At 40.9% G+C, this 11,026-nt stretch overlaps 1 non-coding gene across 1 annotated transcript; it reads right to left on the bottom strand.

The window, feature by feature from the left end:
* Positions 1-8,086: 8,086 nt before the first annotated feature.
* Positions 8,087-8,160, bottom strand: TRNAN-GUU (transfer RNA asparagine (anticodon GUU)). Its single transcript has one exon. It is a non-coding gene; the product is annotated as a tRNA-Asn (tRNA).
* Positions 8,161-11,026: the final 2,866 nt, after the last annotated feature.

Genomic DNA, 11,026 nt, shown 5'->3' on the forward strand with positions numbered 1-11,026 from the left:
GCATCAACTGGTCTCAACCCACCTGGATCCAAGGAGAATGAAGAACACCAAAGTCACACGATAACTAAGAGCACAAGAGACAGAAAGGGCCACATGAACTAGAGACTTACATCATCCTGAGACCAGAAGAACTAGATGGTGCCCGGCTACAACTGATGACTGCCCTGGCAGGGAGCACATCAGAGAACCCCTGAGGGAGCAGGAGATCAGTGGGATGCAGACCCCAAATTCTCACAAAAAGACCATACTTAATGGTCTGACTGAGACTAGAGGAATCCCAGCAGTCATGGTCCCCAGACCTTCTGTTGGCCCATGACAGGAACCATTCCCGAAGACAACTCATCAGACATGAAAGGGACTGGACAGTGGGCAGGAGAGAGATGCTGATGAAGAGTGAGCTAATGATATCAGGTGGACACTTGAGACTGTGTTGGCATCTCCTGTCTGGAGGGGGGATGGGAGGATAGAGAGAGTTGGAAGGTGGTCAAATTGTCACAAAAGGAGAGACTGGAAGGGCTGACTCATTAGGGGGAGAGCAAGTGGGAGAACGGAGTAAGGTGTACATAAATTTATATGTGACAGTCTGACTTGATTTGTAAATGTTCACTTGAAGCTCAATAAAAGTTAATTAAAAAAAAAAAATTGCCTGCCAAGAATCATGTTGTTGTTGTTGTTAGGTGCCGTCGAGTCAGTTCCGACTCATAGTGACCCTATGCACAACAGAATGAAACACTGCCTGGTCCTGCACCATCCCTACGATCGTTGTTATGCTTGAGTTCATTGTTGCAGCCACTGTGTCAAACCACCTCGTTGAGGATCTTCCTCTTTTCCACTGACCCTGTACTCTGCCAAGCATGATGTCCTTCTCCAGGGAATGATCCCTCCTGACAACGTGTCCAAAGTATGTAAGACACAGTCTCACTATCCTTGCCTCTAAGGAGCATTCTGGCCTCACTTCTTCCAAGACAGATTTATTCGATCTTTTGGCAGTCCATGGTATATTCAATATTCTTCGACAACACCACAATTCAAAGGCGTCAACTCTTCTTCGGTCTTCCTTATTCTTTGTCCAGCTTTCACATGCATATGATGGGATTGAAAATACCCTGGCTTGGGTCAGGTGCACCTTAGTTTTCAGGGTGATATCTTTGCTCTTCAACACTTTGAAGAGGTCCTTTGCAGCAGATTTGCCCAATACAATGCGTCTTATGATTTTCTGACTGCTGCTTCCATGGCTGTTGATTGTGGATCCAAGTCAAATGAAATCCTTGACAACTTCAATCTTTTCTCCGTTGATCATGATGTTGCTCATTGGTCCAGTTGTGAGGATTTTTGTTTTCTTTATGTTGAGGTGCAATCCATACTGAAGGCTGTGGTCTTTGATCTTCATTAGTAAGTGCTTCAAGTCCACTTCACTTTCAGCAAGCAAGGTTGTGTCATCTGCATAACCCAGGTTGTTAACGAGTCTTCCTCCGATCCTGACGCCACGTTCTTCTTCAAATAGTCCAGCTTCTCATACTATTTGTTCAGCATACAGATTAAATAGGTATGGTGAAAGAATACAGCCCTGATGCACACCTTTCCTGACTTTAAACCAATCAGTATCCCCTGGTTCTGTCCGAACAACTGCCTCTTGATCTATGTAAAGGTTCCTCATGAGCACAATTAAGTGTTCTGGAATTCCCATTCTTTGCAGTGTTATCCATAGTTTGTTGTGATCAACACAGTCGAATGTCTTTGCGTAGTCAATAAAACACAGGTAAACATCCTTCTGCTATTCTCTGCTTTCAGCCAGGATCCATCCCACATCAGCAATAATATCCCTGGTTCCATGTCCTCTTCTGAAACCAGCCTGAATTTCTGGCAGTTCCCTGTTGATATACTGCTGCAGTCATTTTTGAATGATCTTCAACAAAATTTTGCTTGCATGTGATATTAATGATATTGTTCAATAATTTCCACATTTGGTTGGATCACCTTTCTTGGGAATAGGAGTAAATATGGATCTCTTCCAGAATCATACATCCAGAAAAACTGTCTCTTAAATATGAAGGTGAAATTAAGACATTTCCAGATAAACACAAGTTGAGGGAATTCGTAAAAACCAAACCAGAACTACCAGAAATACTAAAGGGAGTTCTTGAGTTAAAAAATCAATGATATCAGGTATCAACCCAAGACTAGAAAACTGGACAGAGCAACCAGAAGTCGACCCAGACAAGGAAATCCAAAAAACAAAGCAAGATTATTAAAAAAAAAAAAAAAAAAAAAATCTCTAAACAGGGTAACAGTGATGTTATTATATACAAGAAGACAACATTAAAACAATAAAGAAGGACTAAGAAATGTAATCATACACCTTCCATATGGAGAGGAAGATACGACGATACAAAGAAACAAAAGTTAGTTATAAATTTAGAAAAATAAGGGTAAATAATAAGGTAACCACAAAGGAGACAAACTATCCTACTCATCAAAATAAGATACAAGGAAAAAATACAGACTCAGCAGAAACAAAATCAACAACAACAAACATGAGGAAAGGACAATATATAAAGAAAATCTACTCAGCACATAAAATCAAGTGGGAAAAAGAAGCTGTCAACACACAAAAAAAGACATCAAAATGATAGCACTAAATTCATACCTATCCATAATTACCCTGAATGTAAGTGGACAAAATGCACCAATAAAGAGACAGAGAGTGGCAGAATGGATTAAAAAACAAGATCCGTCTATATGCTGCCTACAAGAGACACACCTTAGACTTAGAGACACAAACAAACTAAAACTCAAAGGATGGAAAAAAATTTATCAAGCAAACAACAATCAAAAAAGAGCAGGAGTGGCAATATTAATTTCTGACAAAATAGACTTTAAAGTTAAATCCATCAGAAAGGATAAGGAAGTACACCATGTAATGATTAAAGTGACAATACACCAAGAAGATATAACCATTAGATATTTATGCACCCAATGACAGGGCTGCAAGATACATAAAACAAACTCTAACAGCATTGAAAAGTGAGATAGACAGCTCCACAGTATTAGTACAAGACTTCAACACACCACTTTCAGTGAAGGACAGGACATACACAAAGAAGCTCAATAAGACACGGAAGATCTAAATGCCACAGTCAACCAACCTGACCAACAGCAACCAACTATACTTTCTTTGCTAGTGCACATGGAACATTCCCTAGAATAGACCACGTATTAGGTCATAAAGCAAGCCTTAGCAGAATCCAAAACATTGAAATATTACAAAGCATCTTCTCTGACCATAAGGCCATAAAAGTGGAAATCAATAACAGGGAAAGCAGGGAAAAGAAATCAACACTTGGAAACTGAACAATACCCTGCTCAAAAAAGACTGGATTATAGAAGACATTAAGGATGGAATAGAGAAATTCATAGAATCCAATGAGAATGAAAACACTTCCTATCAGAACCTTTGGGACACAGCAAAAGCGGTGCCCAGAGACCAATTTATGTCAATAAATGCACACATCCATAAAGAAGAAAGGGCCAAAATCAAAGACTTATCCTTACAACTTGAACAAAGAGAAAGAGAGCAACAAAAGAAACCTACAGGCGCCAGAAGAAAACAAATAATAAAAATTAGAGCTGAACTAAATGAAATAGAAAACAGAAAAACACTTGAAAGAATTAACAAGACCAAAAGCTGGTTTTTTTAAAAACTCAACAAAATTGATAAACCATTGGCCAAACTGACAAAGAAAAACAGGAGAGGAAGCAAATAACCCAAATAAGAAATGAGATGGGTGATATTACAACAGATCCAACTGAAATTAAAAGAATCATATCAGATTACTGTGAAAAACTGTACTCAAACAAATTTGAAAACCTAGAAGAAATGCATGAATTCCTAGAAACACACTACCTACCTAAACTAACAAACAGAGGTAGAACAACTAAATAGACCCATAACAAAAGAAGAGATTGAAAAGGTAATCAAAAAAAACCCAACAAGAAAAAGCCCTGATTCAGACAGCTTCACTGCAGAGTTCTACCAAATTTTCAGAGAAGAGTTAACACCACTACTACTTAAGGTATTTCAGAGCATAGAAAAGGACGGAATACTGCCAAACTCATTCTATGAAGCCACCATATTCCTGATACCAAAACCAGGTAAAGACACCATGAGAAAAGAAAATTATAGACCTATATCCCTCATGAATGTAGATGCAAAAATCCTCAACAAAATTCCAGCCAATAGAATTCAACAACACATCAAAAAAATAATCTACCATGACCACGTGGGATTCATACCAGGTATGCAGGGATGCAGGGATGGTTCAACATTAGAAAAACAATTAATGTAATCCACCACGTAAATAAAACAGTAGACAAGAATCACATGATTTTATCAATTGATGCAGAAAAGGCATTTGACAAAGTTCAACACTCATTCATGATAAAAACTCCCTGCAAAATAGGAATAGAAGGAAAATTTCTCAACATAATAAAGGGCATTTATACAAAGCCAACAGCCAACATCACCCTAAATGGAGACAGCCTGAAAACATTCCCACTGAGATCGGGAACCAGACAAGGATGCCCTTTATCACTGCTCTTATTCAACATTGTGCTGGAAGTCCTAGCCAGAGCAATTAGTCTAGATAAAGAAATAAAAGTCATCCAGATTGGCAAGGAAGAAGTAAAAGTATCTCTATTTGCAGATGACATGATCTTATACACAGAAAACCCTAAGGAATCCTCCAGAAAACTACTGAAACTAATAGAAGAGTTCTGCAGAGTATCGGGATACAAGATAAACATACAAAAATCAGTTGGATTCCTCTACACCAACAAAAAGAACATGGAAGAGGAAATCACCAAATCAATGCCATTTACAGTAGCCCCCAAGAAGATAAAATACTTAGGAATCAATCTTACCAGAGATGTAAAAGACTTATACAAAGAAAACTACGGTACACTTCTGCAAGAAACCAAAAGAGACTTACATAAGTGGAAGAATATACCTTGCTCATGGATAGGAAGACTTAACATTATAAAAATGTCTATTCTACCAAAAGCAATGTATACATTTAATGCAATTCCGATCCAAATCCCAATGACATTTTTTAATGAGATGGAGAAACAAATCACCAATTTCATATGCAGGGGAAAGAGGCCTCAGATAAATAAGGTATTACTGAAAAAGAAGAACAAAGTAGGAGGCCTTTCTTTACCTGATTTTAGAACCTATTATACCGCCACAGTAGTCAAAACAGCCTGATACTGGCACAACAACAGATACATGGACCAATGGAACAGAATTGAGAATCCAGACATAAATCCATCCACATATGAGCAGCTGATATTTGACAAAGGCCCCAAAACAGTTAAATGGGGAAAAGACAGTCTTTTTAACAAATGGTGCTGGCAAAACTGGATATCCACCTGCAAAAAAATGAAACAAGACCCATACCTCTCTCCATGCACAAAAACTAACTCAAAATGGATCAAATACCTAAATATAAAATCTAAAACGATAAAGATCACAGAAGAAAAAATAGGGACAACGTTAGGAGCCCTAATACATGGCATAAACCGTATAGAAAACATTATAAAGAACGTAGAAGAAAAACTAGATAACTGGAGGCTCCTAAAAATCAAACACCTATGCTCATCCAAAGACTTCACCAAAAGAGTAAAAAGGCTACCTACAGACTGGGAAAAAGGTTTTAGCTATAACATTTTCGATCACTGCCTGATCTCTAAAATCTACATGATACTGCAAAAACTCAACTACAAAAAGACAACCCAATTAAAAAACGGGCCAAGGATATGAATGGACACTTCACTAAAGAAGACATTCAGGTAGCTAACATGAGGAAACGTTCACGATCATTAGCCATTAGAGAAATGCAGATCAAAACTACAATGAGATTTCATCTCACTCCAACAAGGCTGGCATTAATCCAAAAAACACAAAATAATAAATGTTGGAGAGGCTGTGGAGAGATTGGAACACTTATACACTGCTGGTGAGAATGTCAAATGGTACAACCACTTTGGAAATCGATTTGGCGCTTCCTTAAAAAGCTAGAAATAGAACTACCATAGGATCCAGCAATCCCACTCCTTGGAATATATCCTAAAGAAATAGGAGCCTTTACAGGAACAGGTATATGCACACCCACGTTTCTTGCAGCCCTGTTTATAACAGTAAAAAGATGGAAGCAACCAAGGTGACCATCAACAGATGAATGGATAAATAAATTATGGTATATTCACACAATGGAATACTACGCATTGATAAAGAACAGTGAGGAATCTGTGAAACATTTCATAACATGGAGAAACCTGGAAGGCGTTATGCTGAGTGAAATTAGTCAGTTGCAAAAGGACAAATATTGTATAAGACCACTATTATAAGAACTTGAGAAATAGTTTAAACTGAGAAGAAAACATTCTTTTGTGGTTACGAGAGCGGGGAGGAAGGGGAGTGGGATAGGGGTATTCACTAATTAAATAGTAGATAAGAACTACTTTAGGTGAACAGAAAGACAGCACACAATACAGGGGAGGTCAGTACAACTGGACTAAACGAAAAGCAAAGAAGCTTCCTGAATAAACTGAATGCTTCAAAGGCCAGCATAGCAGGGGCAGAGGTCTGGGGACCATGATTTCAGGGGACATCTAAGTCAATTGGCATAATAAAATCTATTAAAAAAACATTCTGTATCCCACTTTGAAGAGTGGCATCTGGAGTCTTAAACACTAGCAAGCAGCCATCTAAGATGCATCAATTGGTCTCAACCCATCTGGATCAAAGGAGAATGAAGAACACCAAGGACACAAGGCAATTACAAGGCCAAGAGACGGAAAGGGCCACATGAACCAGAGACTACATCATCCTGAGACCAGAAGAACTAGATGGTGCCCGGCTACTACTGATGACTGCCCTGACAGGGAACACAACAGAGAACTCTTGAGGGAGCAGGAGAGCAGTGGGATGGAGGTCCCAAATTCTCATATGGCCAGACTTAATGGTCTGACTGAGACTAGAAGGACCCCAGTGGTCATGGCCCTCAGACCTTCTGTTGGCCCATGACAGGAACCATTCCCGAAGCCAACCCTTCAGACATGGATTGGACTGGACAATGGGTTGGAGAGGGATGCTGGTGAGGAGTGAGCTTCTTGGATCAGGTGGACACTTGAGACTATGTTGGCATCTCCTGCCTGGAAGGGAGATGAGAAGGTGGAGGGGGTTAGAAGCTGGTGAAATGCACAGGAAAAGAGAGAGTGGAGGGAGAGAGCAGGCTGTCTCATCAGGGGGAGAGTAATTGGGAGTGTGTAGCAAAGTGTATATGGGTTTTTGTGTGAGAGACTGACTTGATTTGTAAACTTTCACTTAAAGCGCAATAAAAATTATTAAAAATATATAATCAATGTCACTAAATTGTACATGTAGAAAATGTTGAACTGGTATATGTTTTGCTGTGTATATTCTCAACAACAACAAAATAAATGAAATTTAGAAGAAAAATACTACAAAAAATTTCAAAAATCACTAAAATAACAAAATAGATATAGCTAAGAGGCCGACAAAGCAGATAAAATGGAATCATAGAAAAACCACGTAAACATAATGATAGAGCAATTGGTCTTTGAGGGCTCTACCCTATAGAAATACTTGCACAAGGGTCCAAAGATAAGTGTATAAGAATGATAACTGTGGCATTATTTGTAATAATTAAAATCACAAACCAACTTAATTCCCAAGTTATATGGAAAGTTAAATAATCACTTCGTCCTGTCATACATGGGGTCACTATGAGTAGGAGCTGACAAGGCTGCATCTAAATAATAGAGGACAAGCGGGTGTCAAAGCCCACAGGGTAGTGATGACGGTTTTGCTCTTTCAGCAGCTCTGCTCCTGGCTATAGACCTACCTTCTTCTCAAGGAGGATCTGAGAACACCTAGTTTAGGTTGTCAGGTTGTGGACAAGACACAGAGGGGAAGAGAGGTCTCTTTTTCTCTGCCTTTATTTGAGATGATCTACAGAGCTAACATACGCAACACTTTGCTTTTTAAAATAATGCCTGAGAGTCACGTCCCTGGGTGGGCTCGAACCACCAACCTTTCGGTTAACAGCCGAACGCGCTAACCGATTGCGCCACAGAGACAGCTATGCACCGACGTTTAACAAAGAGAATTCACCAAGCACCAGCCTGTGCCACCCGCTTTCTGCGGGACAACTGCGCAGGCTCCAAAGCCTTGGAAAACCGGACCTTTTGGGGCGACAAGTCGTGTTGTTGGTCACATTTGAAACCTGTGTGTTAGGCGATTCTGAAGCCAGAAGGGCAGCCGAATGGCCTTCGCCCCTCCTTGCTCCCTGCCGGCTTCAGAAGCCAGCGACACCGGAGACCCCCAGGTCTGCGACCCCCGCCTGAGCCCAGTGGGGCCCACGACCTGCTGCGCCCGGCCGTCCCTTCGCGTCGCCTGCTCCTCCCGCCCGCGCCGCTGGACGCCCCCCGGCTCCACTAGGCTGGGGTCGGTGGGACGGGAGCGGGGAAGATAAGTGGGAAAGGGGAACCATGAAGAGGAGAGAAGGAAAGCAGGGAGGCGTGGACGAGGACAAGGCCTCCAGGAGGCTGGTGCAGAGACACAGGCGGGGTCCTGGGGAGGAAAGAATGGTTTTTATGGTGTAACAAAATGGAGAGGAAGGCGCAGAGAGAGGGCATGAAAGGGAGAAAAGCCGAACACCTGCAACTGTTCAAGGATAAAGTAGCGTAATGGTCCGAATCGTTTTACGTAAAGAGTGTGAAGCCACGAATAGAGTGGTTTGTGCGCTCCTTGCAGACGCAGCACCTGGGATCGGGTCGAGTCCCGGCAGCGCCCTTTACCTGCGGCCAGAGAGCAGGGCTTCAGCTCGCCCTTCAGAGCCGTGCGGGGGAGAAGTTCAGAAAGACACGACAGCGCGCAAACCTGGGCCTGGTCGTCCGGAGCCCTGGACGTGCCCCCGTCGGAGCAAAAGGCGACAGGCTGCCTTTTAGTCAGCCCTCCCGTTTACTTTCGTTAATGAGATGATGTGGTCATGGTCGTGTTTCTGGGAGATATTTCAGATATCACTGGGGCTTTCTTACATGAAGCCAGGGTGAGCTTTGAATGCGTTTACAATAGAACAAACTCCTTGCGAAGGCCAACACGGGTTTGTCTCCATCTCGTCCTCAATTTTTATGCTACCAGTAAATTATTGAAATATAATGCACACAGAATAAAAGGCACGTGTCTCTACTGCTCAGCTTATTGAACTTGGACAAACCATTCAGATCAAGGTATAGAAAATTTCCACCTTGTCAGTAAGGTCCGTAGCGTTCCTCTCCAGCCCACCCCCACCCTTTCCAGCTTAATCACTATTCTGAGGTCTCTCTCTAGAGGTCAGTTTTGCCTGCCCTTGAAACTCTCAGGAATGAATGCATATTTTTTGCATCTGGCTTTTTTTTTTTAATAAGACCTTATGTTTTTGAGAAATACCTATGTGGTTGCAGTCATCGCTCCTTAATTTTTGTGTTGTCCCTGAGTGTTATTCCAATGTGTGAACACGCCAAAGTTGATGGACATTTGGATTATTTACAGTTTTGGCTATTCTTCAAAGGACTGCTATGAATATTCTTGTCCCTGTCTGTTTGTGGACCCATAAAAACCAAACCTGTTGCCACCTAGTGGATTCCAACTCATAGCAACGCTATAGGAGAGAGTAGAACTGCCCCACGGGGTTTCCAAGGAGTAGCTAATGGATTCCAACCGCCAGCCTTTTCCTTAGCAGCCAAGCTGTTAACAACTGCGCCCCCAGGGCTCCCTCTTGTGGATATGTGCACCCATTTTCCCTTCAATATATAAAGGTACTAGAATCGCTAGGTCATGGGGCAGGTGCAAGCGCAACTTTAATAGACACAGGCAAACAGTTCTCTAGAAAGGTTTCTCACTTTTCTTTCGGTTCTGACAGCCCTCGGTGTTCTCTGTCTTTTAAATGTACCCATTCTGGTGAGTGTTTAATGGTATCTTATTGTGGTTTTAATTTGTTTCCCTATTGAGTAATAATAATGAACATATTTTCTTAGTGGCTTTTGGCCAATTAGAAATTCTGCTTTGTGGAGAAAGCCTATTCAAGACATTTGTCCACTTTTAATTGGCTTGGCTTTTTAAATTGATTTTTGAAAGTTCTCTATATATTCAAGATTTGAACCACTTTTCATATAAGCATGTTGCAAATATCTTCTCCCAGTCTGTGGCTAGCGTTTTTGCTTGCTTCGGTGATTTTTCAAGAGCATGAGCTTTTATTTTTGAAGAAATTCAATTTATCTTTATTTTTATATTATAGTTTAGCCCACTGTGTTCTCTAAGAAATATTTCTACCACAGGATGCTGAGTGTATGCTCCTAAAGTTTCTACTAGGATCTTTAGAGTTTTGTTTTAGCTTTTAATCAATGACATCTCAAATTCCCATCCTGCCCACAGCGAGCTTGTCGACTGCCGATTCCCTGGCCTCACAGAAATCTTCTCTATATTGTCAAAACATTTGCAACAATTATCTGCCCTGCTCTCTGTCAGCTACAGGGCCCATGCTTCCCTCCATCTCCCCCTCACTTGTCTCTCTCCTCTCCTCTTCTTTGTTCTTCTCTTTTTCCTTCTTTGCACCTGATCAACCCAGAAAAACGTGAAACAGCTAGAGGGACCCAGAGAGACACAGGCTGTGGCCTGGAAATCTTGTTCATCTCATATATGTTCTTGGTTAAGTGTCTTAAACATTATGTGCCTCAACATTTTCATCTGAAGATTGGACCAAAAAAAGAAATTCTACTTTATATTGTTGTTGCTAGATATGCCTGGATTTAGTGCCTACTCAATCAATAATGTTATAATTAGAGGAATCAGCAAATCATTCTCATTGACTGCATTATTTATTGATGGCCAATGCTCTGATTTTTTTTTTCACATTAAATTAGTTTTACTTTTTCTAGGACTTTGTGTAAATGGAATCATAGCATA

This window comes from Loxodonta africana, chromosome 3 (assembly GCF_030014295.1).
Source record: "Loxodonta africana isolate mLoxAfr1 chromosome 3, mLoxAfr1.hap2, whole genome shotgun sequence".
NCBI lineage: Eukaryota > Metazoa > Chordata > Mammalia > Proboscidea > Elephantidae > Loxodonta > Loxodonta africana.